General features: G+C 47.1%; 1 protein-coding gene, 15 non-coding genes and 4 pseudogenes across 16 annotated transcripts in view; all 20 read right to left on the bottom strand.

The window, feature by feature from the left end:
- LOC129447580 (uncharacterized) overlaps window positions 1-5000 on the bottom strand; it is a 253528-nt gene that overhangs the window by 50536 nt on the left and 197992 nt on the right. The window lies entirely within an intron of this gene.
- LOC141354063 (5S ribosomal RNA) lies at window positions 19-137 on the bottom strand (annotated as a pseudogene).
- On the bottom strand, window positions 267-385 carry LOC141355066 (5S ribosomal RNA). Its single transcript, XR_012361494.1, has one exon. It is a non-coding gene; the product is annotated as a 5S ribosomal RNA (ribosomal RNA).
- LOC141354275 (5S ribosomal RNA) lies at window positions 514-632 on the bottom strand (annotated as a pseudogene).
- On the bottom strand, window positions 1183-1301 carry LOC141354211 (5S ribosomal RNA; annotated as a pseudogene).
- Window positions 1423-1541, bottom strand: LOC141353501 (5S ribosomal RNA). Its single transcript, XR_012360597.1, has one exon. It is a non-coding gene; the product is annotated as a 5S ribosomal RNA (ribosomal RNA).
- LOC141355065 (5S ribosomal RNA) lies at window positions 1663-1781 on the bottom strand. The gene has a single exon (XR_012361493.1). It is a non-coding gene; the product is annotated as a 5S ribosomal RNA (ribosomal RNA).
- LOC141357167 (5S ribosomal RNA) lies at window positions 1922-2040 on the bottom strand. Its single transcript, XR_012363648.1, has one exon. It is a non-coding gene; the product is annotated as a 5S ribosomal RNA (ribosomal RNA).
- LOC141355064 (5S ribosomal RNA) lies at window positions 2182-2300 on the bottom strand. Its single transcript, XR_012361492.1, has one exon. It is a non-coding gene; the product is annotated as a 5S ribosomal RNA (ribosomal RNA).
- On the bottom strand, window positions 2442-2560 carry LOC141355063 (5S ribosomal RNA). The gene has a single exon (XR_012361491.1). It is a non-coding gene; the product is annotated as a 5S ribosomal RNA (ribosomal RNA).
- On the bottom strand, window positions 2702-2820 carry LOC141355062 (5S ribosomal RNA). The gene has a single exon (XR_012361490.1). It is a non-coding gene; the product is annotated as a 5S ribosomal RNA (ribosomal RNA).
- Window positions 2949-3067, bottom strand: LOC141357281 (5S ribosomal RNA). The gene has a single exon (XR_012363764.1). It is a non-coding gene; the product is annotated as a 5S ribosomal RNA (ribosomal RNA).
- Window positions 3197-3315, bottom strand: LOC141355061 (5S ribosomal RNA). The gene has a single exon (XR_012361489.1). It is a non-coding gene; the product is annotated as a 5S ribosomal RNA (ribosomal RNA).
- On the bottom strand, window positions 3445-3563 carry LOC141353856 (5S ribosomal RNA; annotated as a pseudogene).
- Window positions 3705-3823, bottom strand: LOC141355060 (5S ribosomal RNA). Its single transcript, XR_012361488.1, has one exon. It is a non-coding gene; the product is annotated as a 5S ribosomal RNA (ribosomal RNA).
- LOC141355059 (5S ribosomal RNA) lies at window positions 3953-4071 on the bottom strand. Its single transcript, XR_012361487.1, has one exon. It is a non-coding gene; the product is annotated as a 5S ribosomal RNA (ribosomal RNA).
- LOC141358055 (5S ribosomal RNA) lies at window positions 4201-4319 on the bottom strand. The gene has a single exon (XR_012364544.1). It is a non-coding gene; the product is annotated as a 5S ribosomal RNA (ribosomal RNA).
- On the bottom strand, window positions 4440-4558 carry LOC141355058 (5S ribosomal RNA). The gene has a single exon (XR_012361486.1). It is a non-coding gene; the product is annotated as a 5S ribosomal RNA (ribosomal RNA).
- LOC141355057 (5S ribosomal RNA) lies at window positions 4700-4818 on the bottom strand. Its single transcript, XR_012361485.1, has one exon. It is a non-coding gene; the product is annotated as a 5S ribosomal RNA (ribosomal RNA).
- The window catches only part of LOC141355055 (5S ribosomal RNA), a 119-nt gene continuing 78 nt past the window's right edge, over window positions 4960-5000 (bottom strand). The window contains exon 1 of the ribosomal RNA XR_012361483.1: window positions 4960-5000. This exon is cut by the window's right edge and continues 78 nt beyond it. This is a non-coding gene — a ribosomal RNA (5S ribosomal RNA).

Genomic DNA, 5000 nt, shown 5'->3' with positions numbered 1-5000 from the left:
ATTAAATAATTAATGAAATGCTTACAGCACCTGGTACTCCCAGGCGGTCTCCCATCCAAGTACTAACCAGGCCCGACCCTGCTTGGCTTCCGAGATCAGACGAGAGCGGACGTGCTCAGGGTGGTGTGTCCGTAAGCGAGCGCTGACTCAATTCGAGAGCCACTTCAAGATTAATGTGGCAACTCCATGCCATCGGCGAACGCTTACAGAAAGGATGCATTTCTGGAAAAAAATTATATGAATAAATAATTAAATAAATAATTAAATGCTTACAGCACCTGGTATTCCCAGGCGGTCTCCCATCCAAGTACTAACCAGGCCCGACCCTGCTTGGCTTCCGAGATCAGACGAGAGCGGGCGTGCTCAGGGTGGTGTGGCCGTAAGCGAGCGCTGACTCGATTCGAGAGCCACTTTAAGACTAATGTGGCAACGCCATGCCATGTGCGAACGCTTACAGAAAGGATGCATTTCTGGAAAAAATTATATGAATAAATAATTAAATAATTAATTAAATGCTTACAGCACCTGGTATTCCAAGGCGGTCTCCCATCCAAGTACTAACCAGGGCCGACCCTGCTTGGCTTCCGAGATCAGGCGAGAGCGGGCGTGCTCAGGGTGGTGTGGCCATAAGCGAGCGCTGACTCAATTCGAGAGCCACTTCAAGACTAATGTGGCAACGCCATGCCATCGGCGAACGCTTACAGAAAGGATGCATTTCTGGAAAAAAATTATATGAATAAATAGACCTCTTCACGGTTCACGTCACAGGCAGTTTCCACTGCGCATGTCAGGGTCAGAAAAGCCATTACAGCAGATAGAGTTACGTATTATTCGGTATCGTCAAAAATGCCTACTTACGTCGTGGGTTGTGAAAATCGCACCAGGTCTTTCGTTAAGTTTTCGCGATTCATGCAGAATCTCAAAAACAAAAAAATACAACATCTGCAGCTGCAAGCACTTAACGTGCAGACTGGAACAATGCAAATATCAAAGAGGCTTGTGTTTGTTGTGTTCACTTCATTTGAGGTAAGTCATAATTTTTCAGCCCTGTTAGATTACATTATAAAGCCTGGATGGTATGAACAGTTTGACCCCATGCTGCGCGCGCACCCGATAGTCATTCAATGTTTACAAACTTTGAAGGGGTCTATAAATAAATAATTAATTAAATAAAGAATTAAATGCTTACAGCACCTTGTATTCCCAGGCGGTCTCCCATCCAAGTACTAACCAGGCCCGACCCTGCTTGGTTTCCGAGATCAGACGAGAGCGGGCGTGCTCAGGGTGGTGTAGCCGTAAGCGAGCGCTGACTCGATGCGAGAGCCACTTCAAGACTAATGTGGCAACGCCATGCCATCGGCGAACGCTTACAGAAAGGATGCATTTCTGGAAAAAAATTATATGAATAAATAATTAATTAAATGCTTAAAGCACCTGGTATTCCCAGGCGGTCTCCCATCCAAGTACTAACCAGGCCCGACCCTGCTTGGCTTCCGAGATCAGACGAGAGCGGGCGTGCTCAGGGTGGTGTGGCCGTAAGCGAGCACTGATTCGATTCGAGAGCCACTTCAAGACTAATGTGGCAACGCCATGCCATCGGCGAACGCTTACAGAAAGGATGCATTTCTGGAAAAAAATTATATGAATAAATAATTAATTAAATGCTTACAGCACCTGGTATTCCCAGGCGGTCTCCCATCCAAGTACTAACCAGGCCCGACCCTGCTTGGCTTCCGAGATCAGACGAGAGCGGGCGTGCTCAGGGTGGTGTGGCCGTAAGCGAGCGCTGACTCGATTCGAGAGCCACTTCAAGACTAATGTGGCAACGCCATGCCATCGGCGAACGCTTACAGAAAGGATGCATTTCTGGAAAAAATTATATGAATAAGTAATTAAATAATTAATTAAATAAAGAATTAAATGCTTACAGCACCTGGTATTCCCAGGAGGTCTCCCATCCAAGTACTAACCAGGCCCGACCCTGTTTGGCTTCCGAGATCAGACGAGAGCGGGCGTGCTCAGGGTGGTGTGGCCGTAAGCGAGCGCTGACCCGATTCGAGAGCCACTTCAAGACTAATGTGGCAATGCCATGCCATCGGCGAACGCTTACAGAAAGGATGCATTTCTGGAAAAAAATTATATGAATAAATAATTAAATAATTAATTAAATAAAGAATTAAATGCTTACAGCACCTGGTATTCCCAGGCGGTCTCCCATCCAAGTACTAACCAGGCCCGACCCTGCTTGGCTTCCGAGATCAGACGAGAGCGGGCGTGCTCAGGGTGGTGTGGCCGTAAGCGAGTGCTGACTCGATTCGAGAGCCACTTCAAGACTAATGTGGCAACGCCATGCCATCGGCGAACGCTTACAGAAAGGATGCATTTCTGGAACAAAATTATATGAATAAATAATTAAATAATTAATTAAATAAAAAATTAAATGCTTACAGCACCTGGTATTCCCAGGCGGTCTCCCATCCAAGTACTAACCAGGCCCGACCCTGCTTGGCTTCCGAGATCAGACGAGAGCGGGCGTGCTCAGGGTGGTGTGGCCGTAAGCGAGCGCTGACTCGATTCGAGAGCCACTTCAAGACTAATGTGGCAACGCCATGCCATCGGCGAACGCTTACAGAAAGGATGCATTTCTGGAAAAAAATTATATGAATAAGTAATTAAATAATTAATTAAATAAATAATTAAATGCTTACAGCACCTGGTATTCCCAGGCGGTCTCCCATCCAAGTACTAACCAGGCCCGACCCTGCTTGGCTTCCGAGATCAGACGAGAGCGGGCGTGCTCAGGGTGGTGTGGCCGTAAGCGAGCGCTGACTAGATTCGAGAACCACTTTAAGACTAATGTGGCAACGCCATGCCATGTGCGAACGCTTACAGAAAGGATGCATTTCTGGAAAAAATTATATGAATAAATAATTAAATAATTAATTAAATGCTTACAGCACCTGGTATTCCCAGGCGGTCTCCCATCCAAGTACTAACCAGGCCCGACCCTGCTTGGCTTCCGAGATCAGACGAGAGCGGGCGTGCTCAGGGTGGTGTGGCCATAAGCGAGCGCTGACTCAATTCGAGAGCCACTTCAAGACTAATGTGGCAACGCCATGCCATCGGCGAACGCTTACAGAAAGGATGCATTTCTGGAAAAAAATTATATGAATAAATAATTAAATAATTAATTAAATGCTTACAGCACCTGGTATTCCCAGGCGGTCTCCCATCCAAGTACTAACCAGGCCCGACCCTGCTTGGCTTCCGAGATCAGACGAGAGCGGGCGTGCTCAGGGTGGTGTGGCCGTAAGCGAGCGCTGACTCGATTCGAGAGCCACTTCAAGACTAATGTGGCAACGCCATGCCATCGGCGAACGCTTACAGAAAGGATGCATTTCTGGAAAAAAATTATATGAATAAATAATTAAATAATTAATTAAATGCATACAGCACCTGGTATTCCCAGGCGGTCTCCCATCCAAGTACTAACCAGGCCCGACCCTGCTTGGCTTCCGAGATCAGACGAGAGCGGGCGTGCTCAGGGTGGTGTGTCCGTAAGCGAGCGCTGACTCAATTCGAGAGCCACTTCAAGATTAATGTGGCAACGCCATGCCATCGGCGAACGCTTACAGAAAGGATGCATTTCTGGAAAAAAATTATATGAATAAATAATTAAATAATTAATTAAATAAAGAATTAAATGCTTACAGCACCTGGTATTCCCAGGCGGTCTCCCATCCAAGTACTAACCAGGCCCGACCCTGCTTGGCTTCCGAGATCAGACGAGAGCGGGCGTGCTCAGGGTGGTGTGGCCGTAAGCGAGCGCTGACTCGATTCGAGAGCCACTTCAAGACTAATGTGGCAACGCCATGCCATCGGCGAACGCTTACAGAAAGGATGCATTTCTGGAAAAAAATTATATGAATAAATAATTAAATAATTAATTAAATGCTTACAGCACCTGGTATTCCCAGGCGGTCTCCCATCCAAGTACTAACCAGGCCCGACCCTGCTTGGCTTCCGAGATCAGACGAGAGCGGGCGTGCTCAGGGTGGTGTGGCCGTAAGCGAGCGCTGACTCGATTCGAGAGCCACTTCAAGACTAATGTGGCAACGCCATGCCATCGGCGAACGCTTACAGAAAGGATGCATTTCTGGAAAAAAATTATATGAATAAATAATTAAATAATTAATTAAATGCTTACAGCACCTGGTATTCCCAGGCGGTCTCCCATCCAAGTACTAACCAGGCCCGACCCTGCTTGGCTTCCGAGATCAGACGAGAGCGGACGTGCTCAGGGTGGTGTGGCCGTAAGCGAGCGCTGATTCGATTCGAGAGCCACTTCAAGACTAATGTGGCAACGCCATGCCATCGGCGAACGCTTATAGAAAGGATGCATTTCTGGAAAAAATTATATGAATAAATAATTAATTAAATGCTTACAGCACCTGGTATTCCCAGGCGGTCTCCCATCCAAGTACTAACCAGGCCCGACCCTGCTTGGCTTCCGAGATCAGACGAGAGCGGGCGTGCTCAGGGTGGTGTGGCCGTAAGCGAGCGCTGACTCGATTCGAGAGCCACTTCAAGACTAATGTGGCAACGCCATGCCATCTGCGAACGCTTATAGAAAGGATGCATTTCTGGAAAAAAATTATATGAATAAATAATTAAATAATTAATTAAATAAAGAATTAAATGCTTACAGCACCTGGTATTCCCAGGCGGTCTCCCATCCAAGTACTAACCAGGCCCGACCCTGCTTGGCTTCCGAGATCAGACGAGAGCGGGCGTGCTCAGGGTGGTGTGGCCGTAAGCGAGCGCTGACCCGATTCGAGAGCCACTTCAAGACTAATGTGGCAACGCCATGCCATCGGCGAACGCTTACAGAAAGGATGCATTTCTGGAAAAAAATTATATGAATAAATAATTAAATAATTAATTAAATAAAGAATTAAATGCTTACAGCACCTGGTATTCCCAGGCGGTCTCCCATCCAA

Source organism: Misgurnus anguillicaudatus, chromosome 21 (assembly GCF_027580225.2).
Source record: "Misgurnus anguillicaudatus chromosome 21, ASM2758022v2, whole genome shotgun sequence".
Taxonomy (NCBI): Eukaryota; Metazoa; Chordata; class Actinopteri; order Cypriniformes; family Cobitidae; genus Misgurnus; species Misgurnus anguillicaudatus.
Note: the sequence above shows the minus strand (reverse complement) of the source record. Positions and strands in the feature narration are given on the sequence as shown.